The sequence below is a fragment of the Desmodus rotundus genome, chromosome 2, assembly GCF_022682495.2.
Source record: "Desmodus rotundus isolate HL8 chromosome 2, HLdesRot8A.1, whole genome shotgun sequence".
In the NCBI taxonomy this organism is placed as follows: Eukaryota; Metazoa; Chordata; class Mammalia; order Chiroptera; family Phyllostomidae; genus Desmodus; species Desmodus rotundus.
In genome coordinates this window covers 96748310-96769853 of record NC_071388.1, presented here as the reverse complement: position 1 = coordinate 96769853, position 21544 = coordinate 96748310, and the positions used below count along the sequence as shown (strand labels likewise).

Below are 21544 nucleotides of genomic sequence, written 5' to 3'. Positions count from 1 at the left end.
ACTGTCTCAGCTGTTGGGATGCCCCCTCTTTCGTTCCAACTCTGGTCTTTTCACAGTTCCAGGTTTTATTGTCTCACTTGTAGGGATTTAAAAAAGAAAGAAAAAAAAAGACGGAAGGAAGAAGCCATATAAAGGGAGAGAAAGAAGGAGTAGAACAAGAAAGCAGGAGAGGAAGGTGTTAAAAGAAAGAAGATAAAACAATAAAATAATAAAGAATTACTTTAAAAAGAAAAAAAAAACAAGCCTGCTTGTTTCAAACTGGCCGAGCCAGTTTTGCTGGTCTTTTTGGCTGCAGCCAACTCAGGAGCCCCAGCCCAGCTCTTCTCCCTTCCTGACCAGCACTCAGGCAGCCTCTGGCTCAGTTCTCCAGCCGGCCCCTGGGACCCACAGGTTCAGGTACTCACCCTCCTCTGGGCTACTGATGCGTGCAGGGGCATTCCGTGATTTGCACTCTCCCTGGTGCCCGTGGTCTCAGATCCCTTGAATTGCACTCTCCCAGGTACACACCTCCGTGGGCGCTCCGTATGGCCCTGCCAGCTGGGCAGAGAGGAGACTGGAGCTGCTGCTGCAGGAGAATTCCCCAAAGTGCCCCCAAGGGTCTTTTTCTTTTTGAGAAAATCCTCCTGCTCAATCCTGCTGCTCCCTCTGCTCCCTCCGCACAAGGAAGGGCCTGTCCTCTCCCACAGCCCATGTCTCCAGCTAGACTGGGGACTGTCTGGGACAAGGCTCCAGATGGCCCAACTCTCAGCTTTCCCCAGTCGGTGCCCGCGGTCTCTGTGTGTTTACCACTTCGTCCTTATTCCCCTCCCTGCAACTTCAAGCAACCAGGTCTCTCTCGGTGCTGCTCAAGACTTGTTTGGCAGGGGAGGGAGTCGTTAACCCAGCTCTCCCAGAAGTCCTGCAGCAGGCCCAGCAACCATGGGCCTGGGGCTGCAGTCACCCTGGTCCCTGCGCTGGTCCTAGGGACCTTTTTGTCCTGAAGCAATCCCTTTACCGTCTGTTTTTTCAGTGTCCTCTATACTTTTTGGTCTCCTATCTTCATAAACACTGGGGTACTGTTGGCTGTTCGCTTCATTCCTCAGTAGATCGGCTAGGTGTTTCACCTGTGTGTAGGGGGAAATGGACTCCACTCCCACCTATCTCACTGCCATCTTTAAGGTCTCTATTTTATATTTTTGTAGGCAGCATATAGTTGGGTCTTGCTTCTTTATGTATATGATAATCTCTGCCTTATAATCAAAGTGTTTATACCTGTACATTTAATGTGATTATTAATGTGGTAGAGTTTGACTATATCATCTTGTTATTTATTTTCTATTTGTCCCTTTTTTTGCTTTCCCCTTTCCCATTTTCTACGTTATTTTGGATTAATTGAATTTCTTCTTTGATTTGATTTTATCTCCTTTGCTACTAGTTATAATTCTTTATTTGTTATTTTAGTGGTTGCCAAGGGTTTATGGTATATGCATTTATCTAGCATGGTCTACCTTGAAGTGTATCATACCACTACATGTGTAGTATAAGAACCTTACAATAGAATATCTACCCGCTTCTGGTTTACATGTTATTGGTCCCATGCATTTTACTTTCATCTCTAAAAGTTCAATTTGGGTCTTTCTTTATATCTTCTATGTCTCTAACACTTTGAATATACCATTATAGTAACTGTCTTAATGTTCTTCTCTGTTAATTCTAATATATATGTCGGTTCTGGGCCACTTTTGACTGACTATTTGTCTGCTGTGTTTTTCTGACTCTCAGTTGTGGTTTCCTGCTTCCTTTTATAACTGTTAAACTTTGTTCTGATGTCAGACATTGTGAATTTTACCTTGTTGGGTGATGGATATTTTTGTAGCTCTATAAATCATTTTTAACTGTTTCTGGAAGACACAAGTGATTTGGATACAGTTTGGTCCTTTTGGGTCTTGCTTTTACAATATAGTAGGCAGATTTGGAGCAGTGCTCACTGCAGGGTTAATTTTTCTCTACTAGTGAGGCAAGACTTTCCTGAGCACTCTATCCAATCAATGTCTTGTGAATTTTGAATTTTTCCAGTCTGGCCGATGGAAATAAGTACTGTTCCAAGTCCAGCACGAGAGACAGGAACTATCCCTCTAATCCTCACAGATGGTTCTTTTCCCTGGCGTAGGACAGTTTCCTTATGTGCATGCATTGATCACAAATAATTGAGGGGGCACTCTTTGCAGATCTCTGGTATTCTGTCTTCTCTGTTAGTCTATCCTGTGAACTCTAGCTGCTTTCTTCTCCCTGGACTCTATGTTCTGTCTCCTCAACTCAGGGAGTCTGCTAGCCTGTCTTAGGATTCCCTCGCTCTGCCATGGCTTGGAAACTTTTGCCATGTAAGCTGGGGCAATTGTAAGATTCACCATCTTTCTTTTCCTGTTTCTCAGAGATCATTGTTCTTTGTTGCCTGATATAGAATATCTTGAAAACTGTTTTATATATTTGTCTTTTTTTTTTCCATATGTTTTAGTTGGGATGGTACATCTGGTCCCTGTTACTTCATCTTGACCAGAAGGGGAAATCTAGTTATTGCTTTTTCCTCTTTGAGATTTAATTCTTTCTCTCTTTTTAATTTCGACTTAAAAAAATCTCAAGGCTTAGAAAACTTGTAAAAATTATTCAAGGAACACCTGTATACACTTTGTCTATATTCATCAACTGTAACATTTTGCTACATTTTTTCTCTTTTTTCTTTCTTTCATACACACACACACATTAAATAAATCATTTGGGAGAAATTGCAGACATCGTGATACTTAGTTAAACAATTCTCAATAAGTCACTTTTTTATTAACCACAACATAACATCCAAATTCAAGAAATTTAATGTTGATATATTATCATATGATATGTTATTCTTTAATTATCTATTGCTATATAGCAAATGATCCCAAACTTAGAGACTTAAAACAACAATTTATTATTATTATATCTCATGATTCTGTGGGTCAGGAATTCAGGTATGGCAGGGAGGGCTCATGACATCTGTTCTATGAAGTCTGAAGCCTCCGCCTGGGGTGACTCTGAGTGGTTAAGGACTGCAACAGTTGGGAGGAGGCTGGGCATCTCTTAGTTTTTCCAAATGGCTAGCGTGGGCTTTCTCACAGCATGGCAGCCTCAGTGTAGTTGGGCTTCTTAACATGGTGGCTCACAGTTCCAAGAACAAGTGATTCTTTATTTTTAGGGTTTTTTAAAGGTTTTTTCCCCTTCAATCTTCAGATGAAGATATGTTTACTGATTTTGGAGAGAGAGAGAGAAACACTGATGTGAGAGAGAAACATTGATCGGTTGCCTCCCACAGGCACCCTGACTGGGGCTTGAACTCATAACCTACGTATGTGCTCCGACCAGGGATCAAACCTGGAACCTTTTGGCATATAGCACAATGCTCCAACCAACTGAGCCACCTGGCCAGGAAACAAGTGATTCTTGGGATCACCAATAATACAAATTGACATCACATGTGAGGACTTAATATCACCTTTGTCTTATTTCTGCCCAAAGTCCATACTCGGAATTTAATCATGGGGAAACTATCAGACAAGCCCAGAGTAAGGAATATTCTATAAAACAACTGGCTTGTACACTTCAAAAATGTCAGTGTCATGAAAGACAAAGAAAGATGAACTATTTCAGATTAAAAGAGACAATATTAGTTTGCTAAGGCTGACATAACAAAATACCACAGACTGGTTGTGGCTTAAACAACAGAAGAGTTTTTTCCCCCCTCTTAATTCTGGAGGCTAGAAGTCCAGGATGAAGTTGTTAACAGATTTGATTTGTCATGAAGCCTCTTTCCTTGGCTTGCAGGTGGCCACCTTTTCCTTTTTCCTCATATGGTCATCCTCTGTCTGTGTTGTTTGTGTCCTAATCTCCTCTTCTTTATAAAGACTCCAGTCACATTGAATTAGGGACCACTATTTCAACTTAATGACCTCTTTAAAGTCCCAGTTTTCAAATATAGTCACAATCCGAGGTAGTGGGAGTTAGGACCTCAACAATAAACGGTGGTGGTAGGGTGGGTCGAGGGGAATACAACCCATAACAGAGATTAAAAAGGTTTCTTTATGTGTGGTCTTAGATTGAAAAAAGTTGCTATAAGTATATTATTGAAACAACTGGAAATGTGTATGTATAGTATTGTACATTAAAAATAATCTTGAATTCTTTGGCATTTCTCTCACTGAGAAATGAGGCTGTATTTCTCCTTTAAATCTGGGCTGCCAAGTGATTGCTTTGACAAAGTGTAGTGGAAGAGGAAGCAGAAACTGCTTCTTAAAGGTTGAATTCAAAATTGGCATAGCTTCACTTCCACTTTACTTCATTTGTCAAAGCAGTCACAGGCCAGCTCAAATTTAAACAGACAGGATAGCCCTGGCCCTGTGGTTCAGTTAGTTAGAGAATCCTCAGGTTGCAGGTTTGATTCCCAGTCAGGGCACATAGCTAGATTGCAGTTGATTCTCTGTTCCAGCCTGGACACCAGTGATCCCCAGTCCAGACATGCCCAGGCCCCTGTCTGGGCATACTGGGGAGGCAAACAATCAATGCTTCTCTTTTGCACTGATGTTTCTCTCTCTCCCTGCCTTTCTCTAGGAGCAATGAAAAAAATATGTCCTCTGGTGAGGACAAGAAAAAAAAAAAAAAGGATGGGAAATATATCCCCATTTCTCAGTGAGAGGAATGTTGAAGAATTCAAGGCTATTTTTAACCTACCACACTGTATATATTCAAAGCCAGTTGTCTCAATATTGTGTAGCAATTTTTTCCCATGCAGGAATTTAGATGTCAAATGTCCTAGTGTCCTTTAATCTGAAACAGTTCATCTTTTCTTGTATTTCATGACATTGACATTTTTTGAAGTGTATGGGCCAATTATTTTGTACAATATCCCTTAATTTGTGTGTCTGCAAGTGTATTTTTGGCAGAAATACAATAAAGGTAATGTCATATCCTCAGAGCATCACCTCATGTGTGATGCCAAATTATACTATTGGTTAAATTGAGTACTTGGTAAAGGTTGTATCTGCCAGATTTCTCCAATGTAATGGTGCTCTATCCCCATTGTAATTGGTAATTTCTAGGGAGTTCCTATTTTTTCTTTAAAATTTTCAAAAAGAAAAAAAGCCTCTTCTATATTGTGTTAGACAACTCTAATTTCCCATGTCCTTGGGGGAGAGGGAGTCTGAATCTGTTGGGTATTAGTTCTGCTGACTGACACTTATGTGGGGCCTCTTGTGCTTGCTGATTAAAAAAAAAAAAATTGTGAACTTGTATTTGCTTGAATCCTGGGGGACTAAATAAAGGACGTTTCCTCCAGAACGGGTTTCTACTGTTTGTACTTACAGCACAGGGCACTTGAAACTCTTCAGTGCTCTTCCACGGTCTTGCCTTGAGGCGGGAGGCTCAGGCGCGGCTCTTCTTCCCAGTGTTTCGTGAGCAATTTCTGGAATGGAATTGAGGAGCCCAGCATCTACTGCAGTATTGGCTCAAGGCTTTAAGATCACTTAAGGGACAAGCTGCCCAACACCCCTTTCCCCTCTGGGTGCCCGCTTCAGCGCCTTTCTGACTGGGGTGGGGGGGGCGGGCGGGGAAGGGGCGGGGAGCGCCAGGCCGCTGCGGAACGGGCTGCTCCGCCCCCAGGGCGGTGCCACAGCAACGGCTAGGACCGGCAGGGGGCGGAGCCGGCGCTCGGGAGCTGGGCTCGGGAGGCAGGGGGTGTCCCACAGCCGGTTCCCGCCGCCTCCTTTTTCTTCCGGCGCTGCTGACCTAGGCGTCTGGGGTGAGTACGGCGGGCCTTGGCACCAATGGAGCAGGAGGCGCGTGGGCATCTCCCGCCGGGCAGCGGGGATCGAGCCAGGGCTGGGGCGCGTAGGCTGGCGCGGCGCGGCCTCTGTGGGGCTGTCCTGCTTCGGCCCGAGTGGCTGGGCCGGGAGCCTGCAGAGGCCGAGCTGGACGCGAAGCTTCGTTCAGGTGTGGGCGCCGCAGCGGCGCTCCCTCTGCCTCCGGCGGGGAGCCTGGCGGAGAAGCTGCCAGGTAGGAAGAGATTCAGGGGCCCCTTACTCTCTCTCCCAGGCCCGGCTTCACGATTCTGGGCTCTCCCCACAGCTCCTCTCTCCCAGCGGGAGCATCAATGTGAAAAAGTCCCTTCTTCACTGGAGTTCTCTTTCCCCAGAGTTTTGCCTGGAGAGTTGACAGTTGACCCCAGCCTGGGGGCCTGCAGGGGTGGAGGAGTTGTGAGAGCCATCTGGATTTTAAAGTACTTAGTACAAATTGGTAGTTACTAGAAAGTCACGGGGACGTAATGTACAGCTTAGGGAATGTAGTCAATACTAGTGTAATAAATATGTATGGTGCCGGGTGGGTACTAGACTGGTGGAGGGGGATCACTTGTCAGTTATACCCTAACTACGATGTTGTACACCTGAACCTAATATAATATTGAATATCAAGTGTAATGAAAAAGAATTTAAAAAGGAAGTACTTCTGAGACACCTGCCCTTAGGCTCTGCTTCCATCCACCGCTGTCGACGTTTATTGGGTCTTCCATTAGACAAGGGCTAAACCTAGGTTTGGAAAAAAAAGTTGTGGAGGATTGGGACTGAGAAGGGAAAGGCTTTTGGGTTGGTAGCTTCAGGACAGCAGTTATCAACCGGGTGGGCGTGTGCCGGATTGAGGTGTTGGAGAGTGGGTGAGGCAGGAGGACACGTAGGCGGTCGGGGCACGGGAGACCTTTCTAAGCTGTTTGGGGGTGAAAACGAGGAGGAAGAAGATTGTAATTTGAGGGTTGAGCAAAGTTTTTCGTTGTTGAATTTTAAATATTTAAAGAAAAGAAAATAATATATTGAAAATGCAAGAAAATCAAGGAATCTTGACTAGGAAAGAATAGGATTAAGGGTTCCGATTAAGGAACTGGTCTTAAAAAGAGAAATGGAGGGTGATTTTAGGCACCTGGTCTGGGCAGGAGTGTTGGAATGTAGCTCTAGGGGGAGGAGATAATGCTGTATTGGACCATAATTTATCTTTTTGGTATTTTATCTTCTGGAGCAGAGTTGGCCTTTCAAAAACCCCATGAAATTGCAAAAACTTTCATGATCCATGCTTTGATCAGATCAAAAACATCTGTGAAAGAGAAGTACTGAACTGTTTGACCACATAATCTTGGGGGAGGGGATAAAACTAGATTTACTATATTATTACATTTTATATGACACTTGATAGAATAAGTATTTAGTATCTACATTAAACTGAGTGTTATTTAATGTGTGTTTTTTCCAGAGAGGTATGCAAGTGATTTCGGAACTAACCATCCCTTGAAGATCTTTTATTTGGAGTGGAAACATCCAAAGCATATCAGTGGTGGTTTTCTTCTCTTTTTTTAAGCCATGAATGAACAATGGTTTCTCAAACCAACCTGGCTTCCCTTTGAAAATATGGATTCCCTGGCCTTGCCTCAAGCCTTTGAAATAAAACTCTCTGGGGGTGGAGTTTAGGAATAGTAATTTCATACAGAGACCACAGGATTTTCTGGCATGGAAAATTATTGATAACCTCTAAGGGTTTTTGTTTGTTTGCTTTTTGAGATTTGAAGGTCGAGTGGATTGCTGCCAAATTTATGTAACCGAAAGTTATACTCCCCGTCTGTTGTGTCATCTCTAAATTTTAAAGGAAAATTATGGAGTTACCTTGCCTGAAAAAATAATAGTTTATGATCATAAAACCTCATTTTAGAAAAATTAGAGGATATAGAAGAAACAAAATTTCCTTAATTCTGTAATTAAGAAATAACCACCAGTAATTATTTCTGGCATTTTACATGTAAAAGACATGCACACCACACATATATAGCATAATTGGGATTATATTCTATGTACATTTTTATATTTTTTTCACTCAGCTATTATGAACACTTCCTCATGTAGTTAAATTTTTAAAACACCATTTTAATGAAAGCATAGTTAATAAAATCAGCTCCCTAATAGTAACACTGATTCTTTTCAGTTTCATTATTTTAGTAATGTTGGTTGATGATGTCAAAAGTTATTGATACGCACTTTTGAAATCTAATTTTCACATGTCCTTATAGCTTTCCCTAATTAGAAGGAAAGTTAACGTTTCTGAAGGATCTATAACATTTCAGGCCCATTCTCTTATTTCAGTGGTTCTCAAACTTTAATGCGTATAAGAATAACCTGAGGAGCTTGTTAAAAATTCATTTTCCTGAGGCCCAGCTGCTCTGAGAATAAGGCCTAGGAAACTGCAATTTTCACAAATTTCCCTCTATTTTAGGTATTACAAGCATTCTTGGAACCACACTTTGAAAAATGCTTTTTACATTAATGGCAAAAGACACTCACAAATTTGGGTCACTTGTCCAAAGCCATTTATATGTCTATTAAGATTTGAACTCAGCTCTGTGTGACTTCAGTCCTTTTTTTCCCATTACTTGAGACCTTCTTAAACCTTCTCATTGAGGTGTCCCTAATGACTGCAGAAAGGGAACTCTGACCCCACTGCAGGGTTCTCTGGGATAGCTGAAAATGACGCATAAGTACACATTGAATCTCCATTAAAATCTCCTATTAGAAATTCCTATGAATTCTGTTATGCTGCATAGCCTATACTGCATAAAACAGTTTCAGTCCTTCGCTTGTTAAATTTACTTCATGTTACCTGACCGTTTTATGACAACTCTTGCTGTAAAGTGGGCGATGCAGGATCATCTGGTATCTCTTCCCCAGATGCTCCTTTGTGCTCTGTGGGTTTAGGGAGGAAGGCTCAGAGGAACTACTTGGAGTCAGGAAAGAGGGGCACTGCGTTGGAGTGCTCAGTGGCAGAGGAGCAGAAGGTGGTGGGCATGACCAAAAGAAAGTGCCCTTTATTAGAGATGGAACTGTCTACCCTTAGGAAAGTGCTGGCGTTAGTAAACTGAAGGGAGCTAGCATGGGGAGGGGGTGGGGTGGGGTGGGGCTGGTGGGGAGCCTTTTCATTTTCTAAAACCTTCCCAAAATGTAATTTTACACCCAGTTCATTTACCCCTTTCCTTATTAATCATTGTTGTCCTCCTCCTCTTCTTTTGCATTTCATCTGTTTTAGTAGTGTCCTTAAGTATTTTAATGAGAATATCCTACAAAGTAATTTATTATTTACCAAATTCAGCACTGGCTATGTGTCAGGTCATAGGAATACAAAAATCAGTGATTCTCTGTGAGAATGAAATTAATTTTACTGCTGTATGTTGGATTATACTCAGTCTCCCACTGTTTTTTAACTTTTTAAGTTTTAATTAATTTTAGACTTAGAGACAAGTTGCAAAAATATACAGAGAATTCACTCAAGTTCCCTTAATGTAACCCCTTATATAACCATGGTTCAGTTATCAGCACAATTAACTACAGACTTTATTTGAGTTTCATCAGTTTTTCTGCTAATGATATATTTTTTTTCAGAGTATTACAACGCTTCATTAAGAGAACTGGCTTTGAATTAGTAGCTAAAGTAACAATTACATGAAGGCAGATTAGATGTACTGCATAATACTCATACTTGACTTGTTGACATCACTGAGCAATTTTTTAGACAAAGGTCAACTTTTTTATTCAGCGCATTCTGTAGTACAAGGCTGTCATGAATGATATCTGTACGATTTAATAGTTTTGATAGTTGTTCAGACACAAATTTATTTCAAATAGATAATTGGCAAACATTATTAATTAACAAGTTAAAATTAGACTATCCCAGTGCTTTAAACCACGAATAAAGCAGTGATTTATAGTTGCAAATTACTACTCTATTCCCAGAAAGTCAGAATTCCTTGGGTGCCAAAGCCCTCTGCTATAATTTAGTAGACACTATTCAAAGGTGGTGTGCATATTCAAATGCCTTGATTTCCCAAGGAACAAGAACTTTATATTAAACGACAACAGAAAGTCCCTTAAATCAGAAGAATTTCTTTCTCCCTTGTATTTTCTCTCCTCCCTGGGACTCTCCAAACCAGTTTGTAGTAACACTGTAAGGTGAAGAGTGGCAAAAGTTAAATCACTTTCACAACTACTGTCAAGCTTACAACATCAGCCTTACGAGTGGAGGCCTATTTTGTTACCCTTTTCTTTCTTTCTTTCTTTCTTTCTTTTTCTTCCTTCCTTCCTTCCTTCCTTCCTTCCTTCCTTCCTTCCTCCCTCCCTCCCTCCCTCCCTCCCTCCCTCCCTCCCTCCCTTCCTTCCTTCCTTCCTTCTTTTTTTTGAGAGAGAGAGAGAGATTGAGATCGATTTGTTGTCATTGGTTGATTTCTGTATGTGTCCCCACTGGGGATCAAACCTGCAACCTTGGTGTGTTGTGACAAACACTAACCAACTGAGCTATCTGGCCAGGACTATTTTTTTATACTTTTAGACTCAACTTCTTAAAAACAAATTATTTAGTAACATGTAGGAACGTGTTTTTTTTAAAAAAGGAAAAAGCAAAGCTAACCCAATGAACGAATCACATCCCCACACTCTTCTCAGTGCAAAGGACAAAACAGAGACTAGGGACCTTCCTGTTAGTAGCAGAATGTGCTTCCATGGGAAGAGGTTTCATTAACAGGAAGTTCTTATTGGTCCTTTAAAATGTTACTGACATTCCTTGATCTTTGGAGACAACAGCAAGGGGCCAATCAAAACCTAGTATTGAACAAGGGAAAAGAAGTGCCAACCAGATGCCAAAGTCCTTTCCCCACATGGTCAGTTTGATAGATCATTCACACATTTGGTCGGCTGAACACTCAGGAACTCTGAGAACCTTCCGGGGCCACATCAGCAGGTGATACCAGAGATGACAGGGATGGGATTCATGAGCTTGAGTCTTTGTACCACATAGGCATACCCATCACTCAAGAGGGGCCTCTGAACAAGCCAGACCTGGTATATGGGCTCCAACATACAAGCAGGCCTGCTAATATCCTGACACGGCTAGGATACGTGAATTCTAGAGCCAGCAAACTCAATCAATGGGGCCTTGTTCTTCCCTCCCCAGGGTTACTAACCCGCAGAATAATGATTGACAGTGAAGTCAAATGAATACTATGGGAAGTGACTACTAGTAAGTACTCAGGAGTACTTATGAGGAAAAGAACAACAAAAGGTACGTTGCTGTTGTATATACTGCACAACAAATAAGACATCCTGGCCCTCACTGGTATGGCTTAGTTGGCTGAGTGTCGTCCCACAAAGTAAAAGGTCGCCAGTTTGATTTCTATTCAGGACACATGCCTGGATCAGGGCCAGGTCCCTGGTTGGGGCATGTGCAAGAGACAAGTGACAGATGTTTTCCACATTGATGTTTCTCTCTCTTTTTCCCTCCCTTCCTCTCTGTCTAAAAGTAAATAAAACCCTTAAAAAATATATTAAAAAGCATTCTGTGTCTTTTAAAACAAGATTCCCATAAAAAACACACCACACAAACACAATGACAATGACAAAATAAAAGCACCATGTGAATACAGCAGGAAGGGTTCCAGATACTCCATATCAACCCTGGGATCAGGTTCTTGAGCCCAGCCCAGTACTAAGTGGGGGCACACACTGTGCTAGTGTCTCAGGCATGGGGAAGGGGAAGGGCTTGACTTCATCTTGAGATTAAACTACTATGTACATTATATCTACATGCGGATACAGTATTTAAGTTAGGAGGCAAACACGTGTGTAAAGATGTTACACTACCAAATATTGGGAGATGGTTGAGGTACAGAGAACAGTTAATAAAAAGCAAAGAGCTATATTACCTGTTTGGAAATAATATAACCTGGGTTATAGTTCTTTAAATTGAAAGAAATGGTACAGAAAGGAAGTGTAATGCAAAAAAAAAAAAAAATACTTACTAAAACAACCCAGAGAAATTTTCCCATTGTCTAACATATTTCTGATGCAAGTCAGAATTCAGAATGATGTGCACCGTCAAGAGGGGATGTTAACTTCTGAAAAGGAAAGACCTGGACATTCGGGGTGGGGGCTGGCACCCAACATTTCACTGAAGAAGAATGCTCTTTGTTAATAACAGACCAAAATGCAAAGCAATATAAATTAGATGCCAAGTCTTCTTTTGATTGTTGATTTACTTCTGGAGAACATACTTTTATATGAACAATGTACATTTGAAGTATTTGATGTTTTTCACTAATGGAGGAAGGAAATGGGCTTCTGTCTACTTGAAGTCAGTGAAGCTAAGGTATTCTCAAAGTGGAGGATGAAATTGGAGGTGAGAAATGCCGGTACTTGAAGAGTTAGGCAGTTTTGCATCTGCCCAGCGTCTAGAACCAATTCCAGCTCATAGCTTTGCTGTGAAAAACTCCCCTAGGCACTGGTGGCCACCTAGCCAGTAGTTCAAGACTAGGAAACTCTGAAAGGGGTAAAGTGCATCACCTGGTGATGCAAGTGTATGCTCTGGAGGAGAACAGGTCTCATTCTGGGCACTGGGAGACGCATTTAAGAAATCCCAAATCAAAATAGTGTTATCATGAGAGCTGCTGATGATTTGCAGTTCATCAAGCTGTAGCCAAAACACATGTCTGGAATGTTCCACCAATGTGCACAAACACAATGCTGAGCCTTGAGGGTCGAGAGCAACTTTTTAAGTCCCAAACTTTAGTATTCCCTTCATAGGCCTCACTGACAACCCTCTTCTTACCAAAGCAGATGCATTGGACCAATTCTTCATGTCTCTCTAGATCCTTTAAACTGGCACCATTCAATATCCCGTAGTTTGATAGTATTATCTGGTGATCCACTAACAACCAGCTGGAGAGAGGCAATGCCGCACTTGTGCCCGTTCAGAATATGAACAAATTCACAGGTACTTGTGCTTCAGACTTTGATTGTTCTGTCACTAGAGGCAGACATGACGTTCTTATCATCAAAGTCTACTACACTGACAGCAGCGCAGTGGCTGACCAGGACACAGTAAAGTGATAACAGTTTGGCAGAAGCCATGTCCCACACAGCGATAGAGAGGTCCTTGGAACAGGTCACCATCAGTCCATTGCTGAAGCAGAGGTGCAGTACAGCCTCGTCTGGTGGATCAGCGTGTTCAGAGCTTCACCCGTGTTAATCTCCCAGACTCTTGCTGTAGAGTCTGAAGCCCTAGTCACAATGGACGTTCATTATCCTTGGAGACAAAGGAGCCAGTGTTAACACTTTCAAACATTCCAAGCTGGTTTTATCCCACATCTTAATAGAATTATCTCGTGGGCCACTGATAATTTTTTCATCATAATAGTGCAAACAGTAGATGCCTTTACTGTTTTCAGAGTGGCACTGAATCCCCCCCGCAAGTTGTGTGGTCCACATCACCAGTTAGAATCTATAGTCTGTATATCTTGCAAAAGCTTTGGATATAATCTGTAAAATGAATTGCAAGGGCCATGTGTGGGTTTGTTTTTAAACAGGTACTGATCCCACCCTCTTCTTTCTGAAAGTTGCTTCCCCACAGGGTCAGTGTGCACCATTCATTCCATCAGCTTCTTCCAAAGCATTCCTTCAGAGACCACTTGCTGTCCTCCTTCACATACAAGCTCTGCTGCACACAGAGACCTGGCATGCAGGTAGTTGCTGCTCTGTGATCTAAGCCTTGCTCTGGTAAAGCGGTAATGAAGTCCTCATGCAGCGTGGGCTCCAGGTACAAGGTAATATGTCCGTACTGGTAATGATACATGCGGGAAACAGGTGCTCCACCAATTCCACTTGATCTGATTAGACCATTGGTCAAGATATTTTATACACAAGTTTTTTTCTTTTATGATAGTTTCCTTCTGATGGCTTCTTTTCTGGAGACGACCATAGATGATGTTCCATTACTTATCTGGAAAATATTTTGTACTTCAGCCCTGACTGGTGTGGCTCAGTGGGTTGAGCACTGCAAGCTGAAAGGTCACTGGTTCAATTCTGGGTCAGGGCACATGCCCTGGATGTGGGCCAGGTCCCTAGTTGGGGGCATGTGAGAGACAACTGCACATCGATGTTTTTCTCCCTCTCTCCCTCCCTCCTCCCTTCCTAAAAATAAATAAAATTTAAAAAGAAATAAATAAAAAAATATTTTGTACTTCATATCTACCAATCCAGAATGAATTGGGGGTATGCTCTTTAAGACTAGTCTGAGAAAAGACAGCAGTCAAGCAGCTTCCATGATTCTTTCTGTTTCCAGCTTTCTTCAACAAAATCCCAAACATGTACTTCAGGAACTGTTGAAAGACAGGAAGCAATCCATACACCCATCATGGCATCAGTGGCAAAGGACAGCCACCAAGAAATGGAAGGAAGGGCCCATGGAAGGGTGGATCCTCTCCCTTGATCCTCTTGTCCTCAATTGCCTAGGAGGGCTCCGTGTTAATCCCAGTGCCCCCCATCCGCCTCCCGTACGCTCCATGCAGCAGCAGAGGCAGAGGTGGTCATCGCCCCTACTCTAGTTGCCAGCCTTGCCTCTAGGAAGCTAATGATTTTTTATTTTCTATTTCCATACTCAATCCAGGATCCTACTAATTACATTTAGTTGTTTCTCCTTAGTCTCCTTCAGTCTGAGATAGTTCCTCAATTTTTTTCCTTGTCTTTCATTATTTTGACCCTCTTAAAGAGTACCAATTAGTTACTGTAGAATAAAGTTTTGCACAAGAGTACCAATTAGAGTATTATCACTGATTCATGAAATTTAATAGGTCTTACCACTGGTGATAGTAACCTTGATCACTTGGTTAAGGTGATATCTGCTAGGTTTCTCCCCTATAAAGGTAACTGTCTTTTCCTTTGTAGTTAATAATTATCCCAATGGAGAAATTTTGAGACTATGCAAACTGTATATCCTCAAATTTTTACCCACTTATTTTAGCACCTATTGGTGGATCTTGTGTGTACTAATGAATACAGTGGTGTTTGCCTAATGGTGATTTTTTTCATCTCCTGCTTCCTTATTTGATGCAGTCACTGGCCCGCAGTATCCCTGTGTTGTGGCTGAGACGAGACAAATTCACATGGACTACCGAGTCCTGTGGAGGAAATGGGATGGCAGGGCCACTCTCAAGGGGAGAGTGCTCCAAACCTTGCCTGGACAGTCTTTTATTGCTTTTATGGGCACTTTACATTGAGGATGGCCCTCATTTACTATGCACAGGTTTGCTTTAGGTGATTACCTTTTACAGAAAACAAAGGAGAGGATGTTGCTAATTACATCAAAAACGAAGGATATTTGCAAATGTAAAGGGAAAAGTGGTTAAACTGCTTACACTCGTCCTTGGAACGTGTAGCATAGATTTTAGGAAGTTACTTTAAAGATACGCAGTAAACTTTGCTGCCTCAATTCAGGGTGAGGGAGTTTCAGCAAAAAGCAAGTCTCGAAGTGGCCTAGGTACAATGCAGGCCTGATTCCCCATGGGAGAACCTATCTGTGGGTGTGGGTCCTGTGTGCCGGACCTCGCTTTCCACTGGCCTTTCTGAGTGGGAGCTGGGCCCATGCCACGCAGAATGGTCTCCTATACTTATTAATTGGAAGTTAACTCTAGGAATTGATATGTTTATTTGATCATTTATATTATTGTGGACTCACAGATACTTATTTTATTCTGAAGCTTACAATACAATGCCATTGTCAACATAAGAAACATCCAAACCTATAGAGACTTTTCTTTTTTTTTTTTAATTTAAATATATTTATTAATTATGCTATTACAGTTGTCCCATTTCCCCCCCCACTCCACTCCATCCTGCCCACCCCCCTCCCTCCCACATTCCCCCCCCCCCCATAGTTCACGTCCATGGGTCATACTTATAAGTTCTTTGGCTTCTACATTTCCTACACTATTTTTACCCTCCCCCTGTCTATTGTCCACCTATCATCTATGCTACTTATTCTCTGTACCTTTACCCCCTTCTCCCCCTCCAACTCCCTTATTGACAACCCTCATGTTCTAGTTGTTTGCCTAGTTTGCTTTTGTTTTTGTTTTATGTGTGGCCGTTAGTAACTGTGAGTTTGCTGTCATTTTTACTGTTCCTATTTTTGATCTTCTTTTTCTTAGGTAACTCCCTTTAACATTTCATATAATAAGGGCTTGGTGATGATGAGCTTCTTTAACTTGACCTTATCTGAGAAGCACTTTATCTTCCCTTCCATTCTAAATGATAGCTTTGCTGGATACAGTAATCTTGGATGTAGGTCCTTGCGTTTAATCTTGGGTAATGTAATTATGATGTGCCTTGTTGTGTTCCTCCTTGGGTCCAGCTTCTTTGGGACTCTCTGAGCTTCCTGGACTTCCTGGAAGTCTATTTCCTTTGCCAGATCGGGGAAGTTCTCCATTATTTGTTCAAATAAGTTTTCAATTTTTTGTTCTTCCTCTTCTCCTTCTGGCACCTTTATAATTCGGATGTTGGAACATTTCAAGGTGTCCTGGAGGTTCCTAAGCCTCTCCTCATTTTTCCAAGTTCTTGTTTTTTCATTCTTTTCTGGTTGGATGTTTGTTTCTTCCTTCTGGTCCATACCATTGATTTGAGTCCCAGTTTCCTTCTCATCACTATTGGTTCCCTGTACATTTTCCTTTGTTTCTCTTAGCATAGGCTTCATTTTTTCATCTGGTTTTCGAGTAGATTCAACCAAGTCTGTGAGCATATTGATAACCAGTGCTTTGAACTGTGCATCTGATAGGTTGGCTATCTCTTCCTCGCTTAGTTGTATTTTTTCTGGAGCTTTGAAGTGTTCTGTCATTTGGGCCATTTTTTGTTTGTTTGTCTTGGTGCGTCTGTTACTTTAAGGGGCGGAGCCTTAGGTGTTCACCGGGGCAGGGTAATGCTGGTAGCTGCGCTGTGACGCTGTACGTGGGGGAGGGGCCGAGTGGGAGCAATGGCGCCTGCCTCACTGTCCTCCGGCTTTCAATCTTTCACTCCGATACCCACAATCAAACTGGGCCACTCTGGTGCTGGTTCCCGAGTATGTGGGCCTGTGCACACTCTAGGCCCCTGTGGGTCTCTCCAACAACCTCTCCTGTGAGGCTGGGAGTCTTTCCTGCTGCCGCCCCAACCCCCAGGGGCGCTTTCAATCAGAGGTTTGAAGCTTTATTTCCCCGAGCTGGAGCCCTGGGTTGCACGGTCTGCTTCGCTGCCCGCCATTCGTCAGGTTTATCTGTGGGCGAATGTGGTGCCGCAGGGTGCTACCCGCCACTCTGCCTGCCCCACTCTCCGCCACTCTGAGTCCGACCCTCTGGGTTTATCTGTGCAAATGTGGGGCCGCAGGGTCTGCTAGTGCTCGGACTGCCTGCACCATTTGTCCCACACTCCGCCAGTCTCAGTCCCGCCACAGCCACGCGAGTCCTCTCCACCCTGGTGCCCGTCTTCGCCCCTCCTGCCAGTCTGGATGAATGATTATTTTCTATTTCCTTGGTGTCAGTCCCCCTTGTTGTTCGATTCTCTGTCAGTTCTGGTTGTGCGAGGAGGCGCAGTGTGTCTACCTACGCCGCCATCTTGGTTCCCCGAGACTTTTCATAAGAATTTATTTGAGCCAAACTGACAAGTGCTAGGAAACAAGATCTCAGATGCTTTGGAGAATAACAGTTTTGCAGTTTCTTTTATGCATTTGAAATTAAGGAGGAAATGAAGATTACATGAAGGTGAGAGAAAGCAAGGTGGGGACTGGATTACAGGTTAAGATTATGGGCTCTCTTGAGGGTGGTGAGGCCTTTGTGACTATCACTTCTGATATTTCACAGGTATGTTAACCTAGATGCACAAGAACAATGGACAGGGCTTACTTAACAACCTTTCACTAAAGAAGTTACAGGCCTGAGGTGTGACCGCCCACCATGACCTGCTCTGTTAGGAATATGATGTTTTACAAATTTTTGTCTATACCATCATTTTCTTGCTCAAATGCTTCTAGTTTTGCCCATTAGGAACTTAGTCTTTGAGTTTAAATTATGACTTGTACATATAAATGGCTACCATTTCTACCCCACCCTTGCCCCCCTCCCAGGGAACCCTTGCTTCTTTAGTGTCTGGGCAGTGATTACTCAGAAACCAGGTAACGGAGCTATAATTGGGAGAATGAATACCAGAGACCCAAGGCAGGTAGGACAGCGTGTGCAAAATAGCCCTCAGGAACTCTTCAGGAGTGGAAGGAGTAGCAAATTACCAGCCTTTCCACTGGTGCTGCCCCAGAGAAACCCAAGGGAGTAAGACCTGGAGCCACATCATGCCCACTGTGAGATGCCTTGTGTCTTCAGGATTACCAGGTGGATTTAGAAACATCAGAATGCTATTTTGGCACCTGTGGCAGCCAAATAGAGACCATATCCTTTCTTCCTAGTGGATAAGTACTTACTAAATATTTATAGGGCAACCCCTCTTGTCCTGCCCGTGCCCCCTCCCCCCACATGGTGGTGCAAAATTTGTGTGTGTAGAGATTCTCCACGAATGATACTTAGCATTCATGCTGATTTACCTTTTGTTGTAGTTTGTCTTCTTTACTACATTTATCTCTTTTATTACTATAAAAAATTTCAAGCATATACAAAAGTAGAGAGAAAAAGAAAATGAACCCTCAGGTAACAATTACCTACCTTCAGTACTTCTGAATATTTTGCCAATCTTGTTTCATCATTTCCCCACTTTCGAGTTGGGCTAACCTATTTGAAAACAAATCACAGACATTAACGTCTGAGACAGGATTGAAGTAAACTCGGAGTGCAAGGACTGTACCTCAGCTCCCTTCGTATTCCCTTTGTATGCCCAGCACTGTGCCTGAAAATAGCAAGTGCTCAGGAAAGACTGGTTGAGTTGAGAAGAGGAAAAACAAAATTATGAAAACATCATTTTGAACTAACTCTAGGGCACATTTCTATAAAGGAAAAGGGTGGTGAGTCTTGCCCTAAAATAACCTCTTTCTTGTTACCTGAATTTGTTCTCTGTGGCCACGATTCCCTTTATTTCAAGACAGCTTTGACTGAAAAAGAAAACTCTCTCCAGAGAGAGTTCAGGGTCTTTCAGTTTTTTAAATGTTATTATAAATAAGTTTATTCTGATAACATTTTCCCTAAACCCCAACCAGGAGTTACCTGCCATAAAAAGAACTTTTGTTTATAAATTCTTTTTTTTAATTATAAAAATAATATACACTCATTGAAAGAAAAACAGGAAATTACAGAGAAATAGAAAATAACAATCATCTGTATTTTAGTATGTAACTACAGAGGTAACACTGTCTCGATTAGCATTCCGGTAAACTTCGAGCATGAATCACACTGATAATCATGGTCAATAAGTATTTCTTCGGAATATTTGCTCCTTGCAGTAAGTATGTTCCTCGGAATGTACCAGGTGTGTTTGTGTATGTAATCTCATTAAATTCTTATAGTAACTGGTTTAAGTTTTTTTTTTAACTGTTTTCTAGCTGGGAAAACATGCCTAAAGGGAGTGTCTTCACTCACTTAGCTGAAAAGCAGGCTGGGCAGGAGATCTGTCTTCAAAGACAATTGTGTTATAGATCGTCACACCTTAGACGTTCACTCACAGGACCAAGTAGACCTTGCACTTGAGCTTCCTTCATACCGGCTCCCTGTAGAGTCAGTTTTGAGGAGAGCACCAAGACTGGAAGAAGTGAGAAATGATTATTCTTAACGGGATCCCACATAGTCTCAATAAGTGGGGATAGCAATGAAGACTAGTTATTAAGTACTCATTAAGAGTGGCTCCTTACTTTTATAACAAATTTCTTACCTTTGGATAAATTCCTTCTGCTGCAGTTCAACAATCATGGTCTATGATTATTCCAAGCTCATCACTTGGGTGGGTTTTTAAATCTCTAAATCGCAGTCCCGCCCCCTGTAAAATGGTGGGGGGATGGATGTGTGTGTTTTCCACTTCTGCTGCAGCGCTGTGATTGAAGTCCCTTCAGGCAGGTGAGGCTCCCTGTCAGGGGACTGTTCCTCCACTGTTCCCAGTCTAGATTTTCTAAGATTGAAATTTTAATAAAAAATTATTGCCCATCCTAGCACTTAAGCTTCTTGCAATTAAGACCATAGAGGTTGATTGGCCCTAGGAACCTGCAGACTTACCTGGAGGTAAGACACGAGAACTCCAGGAAGCCATTTGAACAAACAGGCCCAAGGAAAGGGACTGGGGGAAGTGGGAGAAAGGTAGAATGCTGCTGAAACAAAACAAACAAAGCAAAACAAAGCAAAACAAAAACAAACCAAAACAAAAAAACCTATATATTTCAAGGGTTTGTATTGGGTGCACCCAGGCCCCAAAGAAAGATTGAAGTGTTCACGTGAAGGGTGTGGCGGAGGCCCAGGCATTGGAGCTGACCCCATGGGCTCAGACCCCAGCTTCACCACTACTGCTTGCATGGTCTTGGGCAAATTTTTTAATCTCTCTAAACCTTCATTTTCTTCTCTATAAAGTGAAGAGAATAATAATTCTTACCTCATGAGGTTGAGATGAGAATTAAATAAGGTAAAACAAGTGATTTAACCCCAGTGCATGGCACAGAGTAAATTCACAAATAAATTGCTCTTAGCTGTTATTGCTATTATTTCCTAGGGTACCTTCAAGACTAAAAACAAGCCATATTGCTTAATTGCTTGTGGGTCACATCTCTTGGGGCTTGACAGGAACTTAACCTCCTTTTGTTACATCGTGTCTAAAGAGAAATGCTTTCTAGGTTTCCCTCAAACAACCTGGAGCTAAATTTTTGAAATACTCCAGTAAGTATGAGGCCATCTTGAGAGTCGCTAAGATTTTGTTTTTGTTTTTCATCATAAATTACCATACCCCCACATATCATTTTTTAAAAAAACTGTTTTTATTATAAAAGAGCAGAAGTATATCATACAAAATTCTGAAAAGAGAAGAGAAAGATACACCCCTGGCCAATCCCATATTCCTGATACAATTATTACTGGGTTCTGGCTATTTTATTTTTCTAGAGTTTTCTTATTTCTGTAATTTTAGTGGTAATCAGGCATGCAATATAGTTTATTTTCTCTCTTTTTTGTTACTTAAGTTTTCATCATAAGCATTTCCATGTTGTCACTTAGCATAGAAAATATTTTCGACTCCATTCTATTCATTTAATTGAGGGCATGTTTGGCTATAGAGGTTATCAGTGCTCTGGCTTTAGCATTTCTGCACTCTTCTGATAACGTGTTTAGAATTAGAGGAGAGATGTGCTTCCGGCGATACAGAGAGGATGTGTGGGCTTTGCTACTCACTAAGTCACCTTCGTCACCTTCATCACCGTAGTGCACTCACCACGGGCTGAGTGGGCCTTCTCCTGTGTGGCCTCAGAAACTGGATTTTTGTCCGTAACTAAGAGCATAGCTACCTCTCAGAGATGGAGTCATACTGAAGTGTGAAATCAGCATGGCGATTTATCAAGTGACGGCGAGAAATACAGTATAATAGAGTCATGGTCCTGGCAGCCTCCACCTCCAGTGTGTCCACCTGTTGGCCCTCACTAATCTGGAGTTACTTAAAGTCAAAGTATATAACAACATCAACAGTGATGGTCATCATGG

At 42.1% G+C, this 21544-nt stretch overlaps 1 protein-coding gene and 1 pseudogene across 5 annotated transcripts in view; one reads left to right on the top strand and one right to left on the bottom strand.

The window, feature by feature from the left end:
* Positions 1 to 300: 300 nt before the first annotated feature.
* Positions 301 to 21544, top strand: part of B4GALT4 (beta-1,4-galactosyltransferase 4) — a 42002-nt gene continuing 20758 nt past the window's right edge. Inside the window, exons 1-2 of one of the 5 annotated variants that reach the window (XM_053918406.2) lie at positions 309 to 396; positions 11035 to 11142. The gene's annotated coding sequence lies outside the window, so the exon portion shown is untranslated. The other 4 variants (XM_024578200.3, XM_024578201.2, XM_053918405.1 and 1 more) reach the window with 4 other exon arrangements.
* On the bottom strand, positions 12080 to 21345 carry LOC112320473 (F-box/WD repeat-containing protein 11-like; annotated as a pseudogene).